Source organism: Ipomoea triloba, chromosome 10 (genome assembly GCF_003576645.1).
Source record: "Ipomoea triloba cultivar NCNSP0323 chromosome 10, ASM357664v1".
Lineage (NCBI taxonomy): Eukaryota > Viridiplantae > Streptophyta > Magnoliopsida > Solanales > Convolvulaceae > Ipomoea > Ipomoea triloba.
Genome location: NC_044925.1, coordinates 5,847,791 through 5,869,643, shown reverse-complemented (window position 1 = coordinate 5,869,643; position 21,853 = coordinate 5,847,791).

Sequence of the window (21,853 nt, the reverse complement as noted above, 5' to 3'; positions counted from 1 at the left end):
AAATCTGCTTGATCTGCTTGCAGAACACCAGGGACATATGGTTCATTGACAGTGGATGTTCGAGACATATGACGGGAAACTTAACACTACTAGAGAACATCCATCCTATCGAAGGTCCCTCGGTGACATTTGGAGACAACGAGAAGAAAGGTCGCACAAAGGCTATTGGTGAAATTCATAAGAATGAATTGGTGATCAAGGGGGTATCCTACGTTGAAGGGCTCAAATTCAACCTCCTTAGCACAAGCCAGTTCTGTGACAAGGGCTACAGAGTAATCTTCACCAAAGGCAAGTGCCAAATCATACAAGAGGAATCTCTCGAAGTCGTCCTGGAAGCAGCAAGGAAAGGAAACATGTACATAGTGGATTGGAGATCCGCCAAACCATCCCTATGTATGCTGGCAAGGAGCAAGGAAGACTTATGCTGGGATTGACACAGTAAGCTTAGCCATCTGAACTTCAAAACTATTAACAAGCTTGCTAAGAGGAACCTTGTGGAAGGACTGCCCAAAGTGACGTTTCGAAAGGATAAGATATGTGAGGCATGTCAACGCTGCAAACAGATCAAATCCTCTTTCAAAAGCAAAGCCAAGATATCATCCACTAGACCATTAAGTCTTCTTCACATGGACTTATTTGGACCGGTGGATCCACCCAGCATGAGAGGAAGAAAGTACACTCTTGTGGTAGTAGATGACTACACAAGATTCACCTGGACCGTGCTCTTAACCAAGAAAAGCGAGACAAAAGTTACCCTGCCAAATCTTTTGAAGCAAGTTCAAGTTGAAAAGGATGTCTCGATACTAAAGATTCGGTCAGATCAAGGTGGAGAGTTCGTTAATCAAGTTATCGAGAGCTACTGCAACGAGAACGGTATTCATCATCAGTTGTCAGCTGCTCGAACGCCTCAACAGAACGGGGTTGCTGAAAGAAGGAACAGAACTCTCAAGGAAGCTGCAAGGACCATGCTCTCGCAAGCCAACATATCTCAAGGATTTTGGGCAGAAGCAATCAACACAGCGTGCTATACCCAAAATCGGTCCTTGATCGTGAAAGGAGTTGGAAAGCCTCCATATGAGTTGTGGAATGGAAGAAAACCGAATGTAAGCTACTTCCACACATTCGGGTGCAAATGCTATGTCCACAACAATGGGAAGACTCAGCTAAGGACTTTTGATGAAAAGGCAGATGATGGAGTATTTCTGGGATACTCATCGACAAGTAAAGCATTCAGAGTCTTCAACAAGCAGAGATTGGTAGTTGAAGAATCCATACATGTTTCTTTTGATGATAGAGCATCGACATATCAACCATCAAAGCCAATGGAAGCAGCTGAGGAAGATCAGCCAGAGTCTATCGAGAGATCAAACTTACCTCTCGAAGACAAGCAGTCGATAGTACGAGACGTAGCGGAACTCCAGTCAGAATCAGATGATGAAGAGTCTACAAAGAAGAAAGCTCCTGATTCAGTTGATCCAATCCAGATCATAGATGTTCAACCCATATCTCAACCTTCAACGGAAGTATCAACTGAGGAGCCACAACCCGACCTAAGATGGCTGAGAAGTCACCCTGCTGATCAAGTAATTGGAGATGTACGTGACAGAGTTCGGACCAGATCAGCATACAGAGAAAGCATGTTTGCTTGTTTTCTATCGCAAATAGAGCCTAAGGTGATCGATGAAGCTCTATGTGATCCAGATTGGGTGCAAGCCATGCAAGAGGAACTTCATCAGTTTGAACGAAACGATGTCTGGGAACTAGTTTCGAGACCTCATCATCAGAATGTCATTGGTACAAAGTGGGTTTTCAGAAATAAGATGAATGAGGATGGAGTCATTGTTAGGAACAAGGCCAGACTTGTTGCCAAAGGCTATTGTCAGGAGGAAGGAATAGATTTTGATGAAACCTTCGCTCCAGTGGCACGTCTCGAAGCCATACGCATCTTTCTCGCATATGCCGCCTTCAAAGACTTTAAAGTATATCAAATGGATGTCAAGAGCGCTTTTCTGAACGGACTTCTCGAAGAAGAGGTGTACGTTGAACAACCTCCGGGTTTCTTGAAGGACGTGGGAGCTGACAAAGTATACAAGTTGAAAAAGGCACTTTACGGCTTAAAACAAGCTCCGAGAGCTTGGTATGACACCTTATCCTCTTTTCTACTTCAGTGTGGGTTCACCAAAGGCCTAGTGGACAAAACATTGTTTAGAATTAAGGATGAGGATCACTTTTTATTGGTGCAAATCTATGTGGACGATGTCATTTTTGGAAGCACCAATCCAGACTTGTGCGAGAAGTTCTCCAGGTTGATGAAAGGGAAGTTCGAGATGAGCATGATGGGAGAACTAAACTACTTCCTTGGATTACAAGTGAGACAGCTTAAGGAAGGTATCTTCATCAATCAGGAGAAATACACCAAGGATCTGCTTAGAAAATACAACATAGAAGGGAAATCCTCAGTCAAAGTACCCATGGGAACCTCTCTACGTATCGATGTCGACAGTGAAGGTCGAGAGGTCGATCAAACTACATATCGAGGTATCATCGGATCTCTTCTCTACTTAACTGCTAGTAGACCAGATATATCCTTTGCAGTAGGTGTATGTGCCAGATTTCAGGCAAGTCCTAAGGAAAGTCACTTAAATGCATCTAAAAAGATCCTTAGATATCTCAAAGGTACGCAAAGTGTTGGACTTTGGTATTCGAGAGGTGGATTTTTCGAACTTATGGGTTATTCAGATGCAGACTTTGCCGGTTGTAAAATAGATCGAAAGAGCACATCAGGGACATGTCAGTTTCTAGGTGGAAGACTTGTCTCATGGTTTAGCAAGAAACAGCATTCAATAGCTACAAGCACCGCTGAGGCAGAATATGTAGCAGCTGGAAGTTGCTGTGCTCAGATTTTATGGATGAAGCAACAACTACTGGATTATGGTGTTGAATGTAAAGAGGTTAAGATCATGTGTGACAACACCAGTGCTATAGCTATCACTCAGAATCCAGTATTACATTCAAGAACAAAACACATTGATATCAAGTATCACTTCATCCGAGACCATGTTGAGAAAAAGGACATAACCTTGGAATACGTTGCAACGAAGGAGCAACTAGCAGATATTTTCACAAAAGCGTTATGTGAAAATAGATTCGCTCAACTAAGGTTAGAATTGGGAATGATAGAATTGGGATGAATGATCAAATCTTATCTTCTTGTATTTAGTGCCATGAACTGTTTCGCATGTGAGGAGCGGTTTCATCAACTTTATGGCAGCTTTGGAGTTACATAAGCATTGAATGGTCATTCATATCGCATCCCGTGACTCAACAGTGGTAACCTTTTTGGGCTATAAATAGAAGGATTTTCTCACTAGTTTATATCATCGACTTCTTCATGGAGAAGAAGAAAAGAAAAGACGATGTACCGTTCTGGTATAGAGGGAGAAAATCAGCAACGAAGTCCAAAGATTATCAAGGAGAAAACTATCCAGAATCAACGAAGGGCGAACAGATTACGGAGCTTCCTGATAATCCAAGCAAGCATCCTATTCCCATCCAAGGTGAATGGATCCCCAAATGCGAGGAGATCCACAACGATGGGATACTGGAATCAGGAGAAGAGTCCCGTATAAGTGGGACTCCTACCGCTGCACATTCTGGAAAAGGACCTCCCTCAACCAAATGGAGAACCAAGGGAAAGGGAGATGAAGCCTGTGAGGAAGGCAGCAGCGGAGAGAAGAACAAGAAAGGGAGTAGCCACCCCTAGTTCTGTTATTAGAGAAATAGGACTTTAGTTGGCTAGTTCCTGCTCTAACGATAGATTCCTATTAGGCTGACCAAGGCCAAACAAAAGTTTCTATGGAATCTATTAGGATATTGATTCATTTGTAATATTTTCGAAAATCACTAAATGAACTTAAGGAAATGTTCCAAGTGATATCTTCTTTTGATGAATCAATCTTGTCTCCGTATCGCAATCTGTGTTCGAAAGATAGTTCGAGAGGTACATGTTCAGTTTGCCTGTCTGCGTTATGTCTCGAAAAAGGGCAGTTCGACAGATCACTTCAAAAGATATCAAACTAACTATCTACGTACCTCTAAATGGAGGAATAAGGAGGGTTAGGGATCAATCACTCAGGGGGAAGATCCTTAACCACAGGAGTGCTTAGATGGAGGAATAAGGAGGTTTAGGGATCAATCACTCAAAGGGAAGATCCTTAAACTAGCAAAGTCGAGAGTTTATCTTCGAGAGGTAAAACAAATGAGCTCAACGGATATATGTGGAATGGCTAATGTTGGGCATTAATGTTAGCCACGTGGTCTTCGGTTATTGACGGTTTTTCCGCTCTTAAAGGCATTATCTTGATAAGTGGGAACATGCTTATATAAGTATCATCTCTTTATATCCCACTATCCAAAACCGCATTATATTTATCATCTCTTTATATCCCACTATCCAAAACCGCATTATATTTTACCTCTCTTTATATCCCACTATCCAAAACCGCATTATATTTTACCAAAATATATATCCCACTATCCAAAACCGCATTATATTTTACCAAAATACCCTTACCATATCTTACAACCGCATTATATTTTACCAAAATACCCTTACCATATCTTACATACATAACCGTTATAAAGGGTATTTCTGACCCTTAAATTCTTTTAAATTAACCGGAATCCCTTTTTCGGGTCAAGCTCTCAACCCTACCCATATATCCAACCCAAATCCACATGATATAAAAACCAAATTCTTCTTCCTTACCCGGATTCAAGCTCAAACCGAATACCCAAAACCCTCAAATCTGAAACACTGTACACATTCCCTCCAAAACCTCAAATCTGTCATCTATGGCATCCGAATCCTCCACATCAACCTCATCTTCCGACGCATATCAAAGGGAGTTGCTACACATTCGCTCTCAGATCAAACAAGTCAAGGCGGGGAGTATCCTTGACAAAAACGGCTTCATCACCCACTCGTCAAATCCAAAGATGGCGGAGAAAGTCCTGAAGAAGTTTGAGAAGGCAGGACTAATGAAATATATGACGCACGACTACCAAACCATTCATGAACTCGACTTTACTGAATGGTTCGCAAATGCCAAGGTCACGAAGGGAAAAATAGAGAGTCGATTCAATGAGATTGATATCACGACCTCTGTTGGTGACCTCAGAGCGGCATTCGACTTCGCGACGTCGGAGGAGGCAGTCCAGCATCTCTCGGATTACGACCTAGACAAGCAAGATTTTTGGAATAAAATCCGACTAGAGACTGCACCGCCCAGAGCATCCTTTGCCCTCCGCAAGTTCCACCTAAAGGAGAGGTTTGCTCTTGCTGCCGACCTTATAATGAAATTCGTGCTCGGCAAAGTGTCTGGAATTGACGAAATCAATCTGGACATCCTCAAAATCTTCCACACCATCTGGAACAACAATAAAATGGACTGGGCACGTATCATCTTCAATTTCTTTCAACAGCAGGTGCAAAGTTCAGTCTCCAACACCAACCTGACGATCAGTAAAAAGGTTGGTTTCGGTTTTGTTGTTCAATATCTTCTAAGTTTGAAGGGCTTAGAACTGAGGGAAGGGCGAGAGATTCATCGGAATACCTATATGGGTAGGACGAAATCTCAAGCTCCAAAGGCTAAAGGTGTTAAGAGTGCACCTTCTCCCTCGAAGCCAAAGGGAAGGGGCAAAAGGAAAGCCCCAGCCAAGGAAAAAGAATCTGATGATGAGCCTCTGGATACCCTGGTTAGGAGGGTTGCCTTGCCAAAGAGGGCTAAGAAAGCCAAAACCATCGCCATCACTCAGATTCGAGAGGTAACACCCTCAGTTATCCAAGTACCATTCGAAGACAGGGCGCAAGCCCAGGGGGAACCTCAGGCTACACTGGCCACTGAGGTTGAGAGAGTGCCCCCTACCAGGTCTATGTCAGAAGCTTTATCTGTTAGTCTACATGCTGGTGATAATGCTGAGGGTGCTGATGAGTCTACTGACGAGCCTCGAAAGGAGGTTCGAGAGATTGAAGGTACTGGGATCAGTGATCCAGTACAGACAGAAGTAGAGGAACCACGAGAGGTGGTTCGAGAGATAACAGTGGAAGCTGCATCGGCAACAGAAATCCTGTTTGTTAACTCTGATGAGCTGAATGCTGAAATCACTTCTCAGTTGGATCAACGTACTGAAAATGTGTCTAGCTTGGATGACTTCTCCAGAGTGCTTCGATGGATCAACTGGAGAACAGGTCCGATTGATCAACTGATTTCGAGAGCAGCAGATATGGTGGCTGAGGAGGACTTTGCTTTAAATTGGTTAAACCTCACTGCAATCCCAGCCAATGACCTTCTGAATCTTGCCCATGAGATGCACGTAACCAGGAGAAATCTTGGTCGATCTGACAAGGGAAAGGGCATAGCTGTTGATGCGCAAGAAGCTGAAGCCGAGCCTGTAGTGGATCCTGAATTAGAAGCTCAATTTCAAGAAGATATCAGGCTCGCCACTGCATTATCCTTGGGACATCAAGTAGAGGACACTAGTGGTCCAGGAGAGACCTCTGGGATTGCTCGAGATGACTCTGAGAACCCAATACCAACAGCCGCAATCCCCTTGTCCCAACTATATTTCTCTGCTCTGGACGAACAGGTAGCAGCTTCGAGAGGTGAATCTGAGACCTCTGAAGCACTTGAGGTGGCTGCCAACACTGTTCTTCTTTTGCCAGCTCCTGAGTCCACACCCTCAAACAACACCGATGAAGCACAGACAGTTCGAGAGGGTGAAATACCGTTGCTCCAACTCCCAGGTTTTCCCATCGATATGGAAAGGGAAAGGTGGAGTGCACCAGTTGCTCCTGAAACAATAGTGATTCCTGACTCACCTGAGCAAGCTGAGGTACAATCTGATGANGGACTAATGAAATATATGACGCACGACTACCAAACCATTCATGAACTCGACTTTACTGAATGGTTCGCAAATGCCAAGGTCACGAAGGGAAAAATAGAGAGTCGATTCAATGAGATTGATATCACGACCTCTGTTGGTGACCTCAGAGCGGCATTCGACTTCGCGACGTCGGAGGAGGCAGTCCAGCATCTCTCGGATTACGACCTAGACAAGCAAGATTTTTGGAATAAAATCCGACTAGAGACTGCACCGCCCAGAGCATCCTTTGCCCTCCGCAAGTTCCACCTAAAGGAGAGGTTTGCTCTTGCTGCCGACCTTATAATGAAATTCGTGCTCGGCAAAGTGTCTGGAATTGACGAAATCAATCTGGACATCCTCAAAATCTTCCACACCATCTGGAACAACAATAAAATGGACTGGGCACGTATCATCTTCAATTTCTTTCAACAGCAGGTGCAAAGTTCAGTCTCCAACACCAACCTGACGATCAGTAAAAAGGTTGGTTTCGGTTTTGTTGTTCAATATCTTCTAAGTTTGAAGGGCTTAGAACTGAGGGAAGGGCGAGAGATTCATCGGAATACCTATATGGGTAGGACGAAATCTCAAGCTCCAAAGGCTAAAGGTGTTAAGAGTGCACCTTCTCCCTCGAAGCCAAAGGGAAGGGGCAAAAGGAAAGCCCCAGCCAAGGAAAAAGAATCTGATGATGAGCCTCTGGATACCCTGGTTAGGAGGGTTGCCTTGCCAAAGAGGGCTAAGAAAGCCAAAACCATCGCCATCACTCAGATTCGAGAGGTAACACCCTCAGTTATCCAAGTACCATTCGAAGACAGGGCGCAAGCCCAGGGGGAACCTCAGGCTACACTGGCCACTGAGGTTGAGAGAGTGCCCCCTACCAGGTCTATGTCAGAAGCTTTATCTGTTAGTCTACATGCTGGTGATAATGCTGAGGGTGCTGATGAGTCTACTGACGAGCCTCGAAAGGAGGTTCGAGAGATTGAAGGTACTGGGATCAGTGATCCAGTACAGACAGAAGTAGAGGAACCACGAGAGGTGGTTCGAGAGATAACAGTGGAAGCTGCATCGGCAACAGAAATCCTGTTTGTTAACTCTGATGAGCTGAATGCTGAAATCACTTCTCAGTTGGATCAACGTACTGAAAATGTGTCTAGCTTGGATGACTTCTCCAGAGTGCTTCGATGGATCAACTGGAGAACAGGTCCGATTGATCAACTGATTTCGAGAGCAGCAGATATGGTGGCTGAGGAGGACTTTGCTTTAAATTGGTTAAACCTCACTGCAATCCCAGCCAATGACCTTCTGAATCTTGCCCATGAGATGCACGTAACCAGGAGAAATCTTGGTCGATCTGACAAGGGAAAGGGCATAGCTGTTGATGCGCAAGAAGCTGAAGCCGAGCCTGTAGTGGATCCTGAATTAGAAGCTCAATTTCAAGAAGATATCAGGCTCGCCACTGCATTATCCTTGGGACATCAAGTAGAGGACACTAGTGGTCCAGGAGAGACCTCTGGGATTGCTCGAGATGACTCTGAGAACCCAATACCAACAGCCGCAATCCCCTTGTCCCAACTATATTTCTCTGCTCTGGACGAACAGGTAGCAGCTTCGAGAGGTGAATCTGAGACCTCTGAAGCACTTGAGGTGGCTGCCAACACTGTTCTTCTTTTGCCAGCTCCTGAGTCCACACCCTCAAACAACACCGATGAAGCACAGACAGTTCGAGAGGGTGAAATACCGTTGCTCCAACTCCCAGGTTTTCCCATCGATATGGAAAGGGAAAGGTGGAGTGCACCAGTTGCTCCTGAAACAATAGTGATTCCTGACTCACCTGAGCAAGCTGCTCCTGAAACAATAGTGATTCCTGACTCACCTGAGCAAGCTGAGCCTGAAACAATAGTGATTCCTGACTCACCTGAGCAAGCTGAGGTACAATCTGATGAGCAACGAGAGCAAAATGTCCCAAGTCCTGCTGGTTCGAGAGATACTGAGGAAGACGATGCGACCATCGAAGGTGGAAACAGGGAAGCACCTGTCGACTCATCATCTCCAACCCCACCAGCAGATGACCAAGTTCCCAGCACTGGTTCGAGAGGTGACGCTGAGGGGGAACTTCTATTGGATGGAAACCGGGAAGCGTCCAATACCGAAGAACCCTCTTTGGCTGAACCAGTCTCAACAGTCGCTGAAGCTGAGGCTCCAGGTTCGAGAGGTAAAGAGCAAGAAGTGATCCATCCTTCAGATGGAAACCGGGAAGCGCCTGACATGGAGCTACCTTCGAGCTTTGAACCCAGTGTCCCTGTGACTCCTCAGACACTCAATCGAGAGGTGGACTTGCAACTGCAAGTTATGGGTGGAAATCTGGAAGCACCCAAGTCCCCTCCGATAAAAGGTACTTCTCACTTCTCTTCTCCTACTTCTGACTATGATCGACAGGCCGAAGAAGCCTTCATTGGCGAGGTGCGTAAATTCATGGCCGATCACTCTTAGAAGATGGCTCAGATCGAGCGCATACTGACCATTGTTCGCAATGCTGCAATGCCTGCGGCTGGCACAAGTGAATCTCAAGCCAGCCATGACGAACTTCTCGAACAGGCAGTATGGGCTGAGGATGCAGCACGGAAAGCTGCAGATGAAGCTGCTATAGCTCGAGTAGAGGCTGCAGGTGCGAGAGCTGAATTAGCCGAGATACGAGCAGAGCTTCGAGCCTTCCAGTATTCCAGTGAACTTCGACAGGACATGATGAAAGCACTACTCGATGATCTGTCGAACCAAGTGCCTGCCCAACTTCAAGCACTCTTTGAAGGTATGTCCACCCTCCTTTCCCGTACTGATGATTCCACCAAGGGGGAAAATAAAGGGAAAAAGGGGGAAAATACACAAGGAAGGACATCAACAACTGGCAAGAAAAGGGCAGCAAGTGAACCAGCTGGACCTCCTCCAAAAGTTCCAAAATCATTGAGCAAACAACTGGAGGAAGCGAAAAGAGCAGAAATCTTAAGGGTCCAGCGTACACTGGAAATGGAGAAAAGGAGAGAAGAGGACAGAGAAAGGAGAAGAAAAAGACAAGAACAACAGTCAGAAGAAGAAAGAAAGATCGACCTTGTCATGACAAACTTTAAGTTTGGGAGCAGGGAAGATATTGAACAAAAACTGACTCTTGAGATATTCAAGCTTCTGAAGATCACTGGAATATCTGTTCACAGCAATATGTCTCCAGAAGAATGCATTGCATGGTGGAAAGATGGAGTGATTGATGGAGAATTCGTGGGGGAAGCTTACAGAAACTACAGGCATCTAGACGTTACAGACGAATACATAAGCCTGGTAAATCCNGCTCCTGAAACAATAGTGATTCCTGACTCACCTGAGCAAGCTGAGGTACAATCTGATGAGCAACGAGAGCAAAATGTCCCAAGTCCTGCTGGTTCGAGAGATACTGAGGAAGACGATGCGACCATCGAAGGTGGAAACAGGGAAGCACCTGTCGACTCATCATCTCCAACCCCACCAGCAGATGACCAAGTTCCCAGCACTGGTTCGAGAGGTGACGCTGAGGGGGAACTTCTATTGGATGGAAACCGGGAAGCGTCCAATACCGAAGAACCCTCTTTGGCTGAACCAGTCTCAACAGTCGCTGAAGCTGAGGCTCCAGGTTCGAGAGGTAAAGAGCAAGAAGTGATCCATCCTTCAGATGGAAACCGGGAAGCGCCTGACATGGAGCTACCTTCGAGCTTTGAACCCAGTGTCCCTGTGACTCCTCAGACACTCAATCGAGAGGTGGACTTGCAACTGCAAGTTATGGGTGGAAATCTGGAAGCACCCAAGTCCCCTCCGATAAAAGGTACTTCTCACTTCTCTTCTCCTACTTCTGACTATGATCGACAGGCCGAAGAAGCCTTCATTGGCGAGGTGCGTAAATTCATGGCCGATCACTCTTAGAAGATGGCTCAGATCGAGCGCATACTGACCATTGTTCGCAATGCTGCAATGCCTGCGGCTGGCACAAGTGAATCTCAAGCCAGCCATGACGAACTTCTCGAACAGGCAGTATGGGCTGAGGATGCAGCACGGAAAGCTGCAGATGAAGCTGCTATAGCTCGAGTAGAGGCTGCAGGTGCGAGAGCTGAATTAGCCGAGATACGAGCAGAGCTTCGAGCCTTCCAGTATTCCAGTGAACTTCGACAGGACATGATGAAAGCACTACTCGATGATCTGTCGAACCAAGTGCCTGCCCAACTTCAAGCACTCTTTGAAGGTATGTCCACCCTCCTTTCCCGTACTGATGATTCCACCAAGGGGGAAAATAAAGGGAAAAAGGGGGAAAATACACAAGGAAGGACATCAACAACTGGCAAGAAAAGGGCAGCAAGTGAACCAGCTGGACCTCCTCCAAAAGTTCCAAAATCATTGAGCAAACAACTGGAGGAAGCGAAAAGAGCAGAAATCTTAAGGGTCCAGCGTACACTGGAAATGGAGAAAAGGAGAGAAGAGGACAGAGAAAGGAGAAGAAAAAGACAAGAACAACAGTCAGAAGAAGAAAGAAAGATCGACCTTGTCATGACAAACTTTAAGTTTGGGAGCAGGGAAGATATTGAACAAAAACTGACTCTTGAGATATTCAAGCTTCTGAAGATCACTGGAATATCTGTTCACAGCAATATGTCTCCAGAAGAATGCATTGCATGGTGGAAAGATGGAGTGATTGATGGAGAATTCGTGGGGGAAGCTTACAGAAACTACAGGCATCTAGACGTTACAGACGAATACATAAGCCTGGTAAATCCGAAAGACCCCATCAAGACACGAGAAGCCATTAACAAGAAGAGGGAAGCCAACAAGAAGTAAGCTCTCGTGGCCCAAACTCCATCTTATTATAGTTTATTGTTGTTTATGTTGTTCTTGGTCTTATATGTTTTTGTTTAAACTTTTCTACTAAGCTCAGTTATGTAAACATTCCCTTGATCTCAATATATATATATATCTTTTGCTGGGGGTGTTGCGTGAGTTTGTTTATTCATGATTTAGTAGAATAATTGTCAAACTTACCATATGCGCTGAAAATAAAATNGCTCCTGAAACAATAGTGATTCCTGACTCACCTGAGCAAGCTGAGGTACAATCTGATGAGCAACGAGAGCAAAATGTCCCAAGTCCTGCTGGTTCGAGAGATACTGAGGAAGACGATGCGACCATCGAAGGTGGAAACAGGGAAGCACCTGTCGACTCATCATCTCCAACCCCACCAGCAGATGACCAAGTTCCCAGCACTGGTTCGAGAGGTGACGCTGAGGGGGAACTTCTATTGGATGGAAACCGGGAAGCGTCCAATACCGAAGAACCCTCTTTGGCTGAACCAGTCTCAACAGTCGCTGAAGCTGAGGCTCCAGGTTCGAGAGGTAAAGAGCAAGAAGTGATCCATCCTTCAGATGGAAACCGGGAAGCGCCTGACATGGAGCTACCTTCGAGCTTTGAACCCAGTGTCCCTGTGACTCCTCAGACACTCAATCGAGAGGTGGACTTGCAACTGCAAGTTATGGGTGGAAATCTGGAAGCACCCAAGTCCCCTCCGATAAAAGGTACTTCTCACTTCTCTTCTCCTACTTCTGACTATGATCGACAGGCCGAAGAAGCCTTCATTGGCGAGGTGCGTAAATTCATGGCCGATCACTCTTAGAAGATGGCTCAGATCGAGCGCATACTGACCATTGTTCGCAATGCTGCAATGCCTGCGGCTGGCACAAGTGAATCTCAAGCCAGCCATGACGAACTTCTCGAACAGGCAGTATGGGCTGAGGATGCAGCACGGAAAGCTGCAGATGAAGCTGCTATAGCTCGAGTAGAGGCTGCAGGTGCGAGAGCTGAATTAGCCGAGATACGAGCAGAGCTTCGAGCCTTCCAGTATTCCAGTGAACTTCGACAGGACATGATGAAAGCACTACTCGATGATCTGTCGAACCAAGTGCCTGCCCAACTTCAAGCACTCTTTGAAGGTATGTCCACCCTCCTTTCCCGTACTGATGATTCCACCAAGGGGGAAAATAAAGGGAAAAAGGGGGAAAATACACAAGGAAGGACATCAACAACTGGCAAGAAAAGGGCAGCAAGTGAACCAGCTGGACCTCCTCCAAAAGTTCCAAAATCATTGAGCAAACAACTGGAGGAAGCGAAAAGAGCAGAAATCTTAAGGGTCCAGCGTACACTGGAAATGGAGAAAAGGAGAGAAGAGGACAGAGAAAGGAGAAGAAAAAGACAAGAACAACAGTCAGAAGAAGAAAGAAAGATCGACCTTGTCATGACAAACTTTAAGTTTGGGAGCAGGGAAGATATTGAACAAAAACTGACTCTTGAGATATTCAAGCTTCTGAAGATCACTGGAATATCTGTTCACAGCAATATGTCTCCAGAAGAATGCATTGCATGGTGGAAAGATGGAGTGATTGATGGAGAATTCGTGGGGGAAGCTTACAGAAACTACAGGCATCTAGATGTTACAGACGAATACATAAGCCTGGTAAATCCGAAAGACCCCATCAAGACACNTCTGACTCTGGAGATATTCAAGCTTCTGAAAATCACTGGAATATCAACACACAGCAATATGTCTCCAGAAGAATGCATTGCATGGTGGAAAGATGGAGTGATTGATGGAGAATTCGTGGGGGAAGCTTACAGAAACTACAGGCATCTAGACGTTACAGACGAATACATAAGCCTGGTAAATCCGAAAGACCCCATCAAGACACGAGAAGCCATTAACAAGAAGAGGGAAGCCAACAAGAAGTAAGCTCTCGTGGCCCAAACTCCATCTTATTATAGTTTATTGTTGTTTATGTTGTTCTTGGTCTTATATGTTTTTGTTTAAACTTTTCTACTAAGCTCAGTTATGTAAACATTCCCTTGATCTCAATATATATATATATCTTTTGCTGGGGGTGTTGCGTGAGTTTGTTTATTCATGATTTAGTAGAATAATTGTCAAACTTACCATATGCGCTGAAAATAAAATCTATGTTTATCCTCTATCAAATCAGCCATATAAAGTAAGTATAAGTGTTGGCATCATCAAAAAGGGGGAAATTGTTAGGAACATAATGTATTAGGTGTTGATGATACCAAAAATGTATTTTAGAATCCCCTAAAGTCTCGAAAGATAGGAATCAATGTAAGTTCGACAAGTAAACTAAGAGCGAAAATACAACCGGGTAACTTGAGCTCAACTCGGAAAATATTTAAGCTTGAGGTAAACTTGTATGAACATCTTAGAAGACTCGTGTTGTAATTTCATAGATAGATCAGTAGAAGGCACAAGACAACACTGGAGGAATAAGGGTCTGCGAGACATCAACTAAGTCTCAAGACATAAGCAGAGTTCGAGAGGTAGTACCTCTCGATACAACAATCCAATTCGAGACATAAGCAGAGTTCGAGAGGTAGGACCTCTCGATACAACAATCCAGTTCAAGACATCATCTTTGGTCTCGATAAACTGACACTTCTCCAAAAGGTTAAATGACGGTCAGGAAGCATGAATAAAGTTTGCAGAAGAAGAATATCATGGAGATAAAATATTAAGGAGGTGCCAGAAGTGGATGCCACATCAGAATTCCACAACAAACGGATAGAAGGTGCACTAATCCAAAGTCGGTCTTATTCCCTAGAACGAGGATCAATGGGAATTTAAAAAGAGTAACTTTTACCAAAAGTAGCAAGTGGAGCATGGACTCAAGAAAGTGGATTATGGAATATCCACTACCAAACAAAAGGTTCAAGTTACAAGACCACCACTCCATGAAAAACGCTGAAAAGATGCAAGTCCCATACACAGCATGGGAGACAAATTTCAAACGGAGTAATTTTCCCTCCAACGGAATTATTCCTTTACTCTCATATAAAAAGGACGTGAAGACACAGATCAAATAGGGGAATTTTCGTAAGAGAGAGGTTCGATTCGAAAATCTTAAGAGGTGTCTATTTCAAACGTTCAAGTGCCTGAGCTCAATCCAGAATATCATCCTGATATTCAAAATAGCGAAAAAAACACATCTTAGTTTTTGAGAGAGTTACAAAGCTTAAACTGCTATACATCTAGAAGGTGACCGAAGCTGCTCTACATCGAAGTTGATTCAACGATAGTTTTTGGTCAGATTGGAGCTTGTTACATTCAACTGTGACAACCAAAGGTCCTTGCTTTGGATTAAGCAAGAAGAGGCGGAGTAACCTGGCAGTTGTCTAGTGAAGATCCTGAGGCTTGAGGCGGGCTTGGTGATCAAAGCTCAAGTGCTCGAGAGGTGGAGTAACTGGAAGCGGGGAGAAAAACCTGAGGAGAGGCGGAGTAATCTGGGAGCTGTCTTGTGAAGATCCTGAGGCTTGAGGCGGGCTTGGTGATCAAAGCTCAAGTGCTCGAGAGGTGGAGTAACAAGAAGCGGGGCGAAAAACCTGAGGCTTGAGGCGGGCTTCGTGATCAAAGCTCAAGCGCTCGATATTGTACTAAAAAGGGAAGTTTTAGTGCAATCCTTCCAGGGAGTTTCTGGAAGAAGAGTGGACGTAGGCGGGTTAGCCGAACCACTTAAAAATCTCTCTCTCATTTACTTTCTGTATTTATCTCTCGCTAACCTCTCGATTGCACTGCATATAAACACACCTCTCGAACTAACTCAAACTCGTGCTAACTAAAAGGGGATAACTTTTCCGCTGCACATAAAACTTTGTCTTCACCTCGTGAGGTATCGAACCTAAACATCCTGAGTTCAATACACACGAGAGGTCGAAAAGATTTACAAAATCTTATACAAGTCTATTCACCCCCCCACCCCCTCTAGACTTGTACCCCATCCCCTTGGGACCAACAATATATATATATATATAATCCTAATCATATGAGAATCAATCCCTAGGTGAGAGCATGTGGACAAATTCAAACCATTGATCTGCAAGATCTGATGGATGGAAATTAAGTAAAAAATGAGTCAGGTCATTTTCATACATTTTTAAATGAGCGGGGTGTTTTCATAAATATTATAAAGTTTTGTTTATTTTGAATTGTTAGCTCTACTAGATTAGTGGTTTGGATTTGTTTGCAGGTTCTCACTTGGAACATGGTTCTCACATGATTAGGGATACATACATACATACATACATACATACATACATACATACATACATACATATATATATATATATATATATATATATATATATATATATATATATATATATATATATATATATATAGGCTGGACCTATTTAGTTTAATAAACTTTGAAATGGTCCAAGTCTGACCTTTTTACTAAGCAAGTCTGGCCTAACAAGGCCTTAATTAGGCCAGGCCATTCGTCCCTACAAAGGGTCTTGCCTATTCCCATCCTTAGTCAAGAAGTTCCATATATTGTAATATCAATTCTATTACAAGGTAGTATCTTTTCAATATATTTTCTCCTTCTCCATCTAGTGTAGCCTAGAGAGTCAATACATCATCACCAGAGATTGAATCCTGTGACCTTCTCTCAATGAGAGCCATAGAGATGTCAACTGAGCACAAGATACTTAGCCACACACAATATTTTAAAAAAATATAAAAATGTTATAGATTTGAAATTATTATTTATGAGCCGTTTATTACCAAAAACTTATATTTATCCCAACTATTTAATAAAAAAAATTAACAAAAATGAAAACATGTGTCAAAATATGCGTAAATATTTTGATAGCATAACATAAAGTATAAGTGTGTAACATATTTTGAGTCTGACTCTATTACAATGCAATATCCGTTCATATCTACTTTTTCAACACACTAAAGCACAAAGAGTTAATAATGCCTTTACTGAGGCTCAAACCTACTCCCTTCCATATGAGAGTGCAACCGGGTGCCATTAAACCACAAGGTCTTCACACAAGTATATAACATATATTTATACATAAATGGCAAAAAAATTCTTTAGCAACACTTTTATTTATGTATTCATAATTATATCATTATTAGCACAAATTTTATTTTTTTATAATTATATCATTATTATCATAATATTAGAGATAATACTTTTTGTTTACCTTAAGATTCCTATCCCTACACACAACAACTTACTTATTATTTGCATCACCGCCATTTGATACTTTACCGTTACTTATCATGGAACGAATGTTGTACATTTATACAAAATATAATAATTAAATTTTGAATAGTTATACATTTTGACGGTATTACTGTTACCCGAATATAATTTGTATTATTAGTTGAGTACAGTGAGTAGTACAATAGTGTTGTGTGTAGTAGTTTTGCTTGTCCTCCTCCTACAATGTGATTCTTCTTTTATACTCAGTGCAATGACTCTTTGTAAATGTAACAGATGCTTAACTCCTCCTCTTTGACACACCCTCTAACAGATGCTGCCAAATCTTCCACGAGATAGCACGGAGCTGATCGCACCCTGTGGCACACCCAAGTATAAGAGTAAGGTTTCACCCGCTTCTTGCTTTGCAAGCAAGGGCGGGGATAACAAATATTTTTTCAACTCGTCATGGGCCAACTCGCACTTTGGAGTCCACTCAAACCCCCTGGTCTTCTTCAATATCTGGAAGAAGGGGAGGGACCGTTCGGTCGATCTAGACAAAAACCGACCCAAGGCCGCAAGGCGACCATTGAGCCTCTGGACCTCTTTTATGGACCGCAGGGGTTCCATGTCAAGAATGGTCTTCACCTTCTCTGGGTTTGGTTCTATTCTATTTCTGGTAACCATAAAACCCAAAAACTTGTCCCCATGAACTGTAAAGGTGCATTTTTTTGGGTTTAAGCGCAAATTAAAGTCTTTCGTAATGGAAAATACCTCAGTAAGGTCTTCGACATGAGAGGCGGATCTTGGGCTTTTGACGATCATGTCGTCCACATATGCCTCCATGTTCCGTCCAAGCACTTTTCTAAATAATTTGGCTACCATTCGAGTATAAGTGGCGCCTGCATTTTTTAAGCTGAACGGCATAACCAAGTAGCAGAATATGCCTTCTGGGGTGGTGAATGCATTATTCTCGGCATCTTCTTCATGCATGGATATCTTATGGTACCCTCGGAAGGCATCCATGAAGCTCATCAACTCGCAACATGCCGTCTCATCCACCAGCCGATCTATGTTTGGCAGTGGAAATGGGTCTATGGGCTAGGACTGCGTTGCTCAACCATGGGGGGTAATAGATTTCTTTAATATGCCCATCATGCGACAACGCGGCCACCTTCTTCTTCACGAAGTTCCTTCGTTCTACCGACATGTATCTCTTCCTTTGTTATACCGGTTTCTTGGTGGGATCCATAACCAATTTATGGGCTATGATGTTTCTGTCAATACATAGCATATCTACTGGCCCCCAGACGAACACTTCTTTAAATCGTCGGATGATCTCCACTATTTAGGCTCTCAGCTCTAGTGCTAAACTAGTGCCAATTTTACAACTCTATCCGACCGCGCAGAATCGATCACCACGTCTTCCATCTCAGATGCAGGCTCAGCGCGAAGTCACGCTTCTTCCTCCTTCAACACTCTTTTTGCAATGGTGTGGACCTGCAAATCATTTTGCCCAATCTTTTTACAAGTTTTAATGTAACAGTTGCGAGCTGCTCTCTGGTCCCCTCTCGCAACTCCTATCCATTCGGAGTGGGAAACTTCATACACAGGTGCTCCATCGAAATTATTGCCTTGAGATCCTACAAAGTCGGCCTCCCCAGTATGATGTTGTGTGCACATGTGAGCCTTATTACCACGATAAACTCCATGTCGAGCTTGCAAATGTTGGGGCTCATACCTATTTCTACTGGCAAGATGACAGACCCCTCGGTCTCCACGGACTCCCCTGTAAATCCAGAAAGTGGGGTTCATACCTCTTTGAGTTGGCTCCTGGGTAGCCTCAATTTGATAAAGGCATCGTAATACATCACGTTTACCGAGCTCCCAATGTCGACCAGTATGTGATGTACTATGGTGTCGTTGATGTCCATCTTGATCACTAACGCGCCCCGATGGGGCAAAAGACCCTCCGGAAGGTCATCATCATAGAAGGTGATGGCCTCCTGCTTCTACTTCTTTCCCTTTGGATGGCTTACCACCTCCCCTACGTACAATTGGCAACTCCATTTATTTCTCTTAGCCGGTGTGTCTCCTCCTCTTGCGGGTCCCCCCATAAATATAGTGTATGGTTTGCTTCTTGTGTTGCTTGGGCTCCTCTGCTTCTTTTTCAACTTCTTCTCGCTCTGTCATCTGGTCATGCTCCCTCTTTCTAGCATTCGAGGTAGATGGTTTGGAACCATCGTCCTTCTTCCAAACATTTTTTGGTGGGTTGTGCGATTACTGCTCACTAGATCGCTTGACAAATTGCTTGAAATAGCCCCTTTGGATAAGTTCTTTGATTTGTCGCTTTAACACGTTGCACTCATCTGTGTCGTAGCCGACCTGCCTATGGAATCTGCAATACTTGGTCTGGTCCACGTTTGGAGAGACTTTCATGCATTCTGGCGGAAATTACATGATCCCCATTTCTTCAGCTTGACTCAGGATTACGCTAACTAGATGAGTGAGCGGTGTAAAGTGTCCTAGTGGGACGAGACGAGGTCGCTCGTCCCTTCCCTTCTTTGTGGATGGCTGGTTTGGGCGTGGTGCTTGGTTGGTCAGACCAACTTTATCAGGTTGTCCACTGTTCCTGCCTTCCTCCTCATCTTTCTTTTTTCTATCAGCCTCCTCTACCTCAGTATATCGGTTGGTTGTCCTCATTAGCTCCTCATAGGAGCATGGATGGTGGGCGTTCAGCTGCCTGTGGAAATCTTCTTACCTCAATACTTAGATGAATATGAGGATTGCCGCATTCGAGTCGAAATCATACACATTGTTGACCTCTTTTCTCAATTTGCTCAAGAAATTTCGCAAGCTTTCCCCTCTATCCTGCTTTACTCCACAGAGATGCGAGAATGGTTTTTTAGGTTGTATATTTTTGGAGAAATAAGATAGGAAATTCTTGGACAACTCAGCAAAGGTCTGGATCGAACCATCTAGGATGGTATTGAACCAATCCTGTGCCGTTCCGTCCAAAGTAGACAAGAATGCTCTGCACATGATGGTGTCGCTTGCCCCAATCATCACCACAGCTACATTGTATCTAGTCATATGGACGCGCGGGTCAGAAGTCCCGGTGTAAGCCTTGATGGTGGGCAACCTAAAATCCTTCGGGAGGGTACTTCCATTATATTCGGAAAAAACGGAGCAGCCATCCTCACTTCCGGCTCTGGTGAATGCTCTCTTGCTTCTACTTTCTTTTCTATGTCTTCTATATGCTTTTGGAGTTTCTCAACTATGTCTTCCTGTGGGGTTTTGTGTCTAGTGGAGTGACGCGGAGCCCGTCCACCAAACTCGCCCACTCTTTCCCCGAGTGGTCACCTAGTTACTGCCCTACTTCCCTCTTGACGTGGGCCTCTATTGGAGGACCCTTGTACCACCAGCCGATTAAAGACAGACTTGGAAGCCGCCGGTCGCTGCTCAAGGGCCCTTGGCTGAGGATCGCCTTCTTCGTGTCCCCTTTCATTTCTTGCACCAGTACGTGGCCTGGGGTGGGTTGTTTCTTGCCGTTGGGTTCTCTCTCTTCTTGGGGATTGTACCTCTATCTCTTGAGGAGGCGATGGTGGGGCCTGGTGTAATACCCCGTATTTTCCTAACATTATTATTTTAATAAATATTTTTAAAAAGGGATTATTATTATTATTTTATATAAATCTAACTATTTTGTTATGGGCATTGGGTCAACTTATTTTTTTTTTATTTTACTATTTAAATCCCTAAGCCCAAATGTGATTATTTCGTAATGTTCTGAACCTAACTTTAGCTCAATTTTTTGGCCCATTTATAATTCTCTAATTTTTCTACCGTAACTATATATGTTTTAACCCATAACAGTCTAACCAAAGATATTTTCCCTTACCCACCACAAAAATGTGACAAGTGTAACTTTCTATACCACATGTTTTCATCCTTATCTTATAAAGTTAAGCTTGATCTCCCATATGTCTTTTTCTTCAAGATTTGTCTTCCTTTCCCTTTTGCCTATAAATAGATGGGTTGTGTGGGGAGGAAAAATCATGAGAAGTGAGGAGAGAAATCATATATGTGTGGGAGAAGAATTGGGCAAGTGAAGTAGAAGAGTTGGTTATAGGTAAGATTTATGTCTATCCAAAATTTATTTTACCCCAAATCAAAATATTTAATATGTGCTTATGTGATATTTTTTAAATGATTTTGTGAAAATGTGAGTACATGTCTTATGAAATTATTTGATGTGAATACATATTGTTTGTTCTTGTGATTGTTAGTGAAATTATTAGATTTATAGAGATTATGATAAGTAATGAAATTATGATGTTGAAGAGATTTGGTGATGAAATTATTGGTATATGGATTATGAAAAGGAAAATATTGGTATGTGGATATTATGAATATGAAGGTTTTAGACATAAGATATGACATTGAATAAGTAATTTTGGGTTATAGATGTAAGATATGATATTTTGAAAGATATTGTCATTTATATATTTTGTCCCGGAGGGTGGTGATACTTGAAGGTTTTGAACTATCCTTTATGACTATTATTATTATGATTATGATTATGATGATGAGAGTTGAGATCTCTCTATTTGGTTTTGGCCACCGGTTCATGGAATCGTCCGGTTGGTTTGGATTTGATTTTGATTTGGTTTTGGGCCATTGGTTCGTGGATTCGTCCGGTTGGTTTGGAAGCTTGAAATTTTCCATTTGGATCCATTCCTCCTTGATATTTTATATAATAACTATTTTTGGATATATGAAAAGTTTAATCAATTATTTGAAGAATTATCTTTGGTGGTTATTGTGAGAGTTTGGATACTCTCTATTTGGTGGTTATTTTGAGAGATTGAGATTAT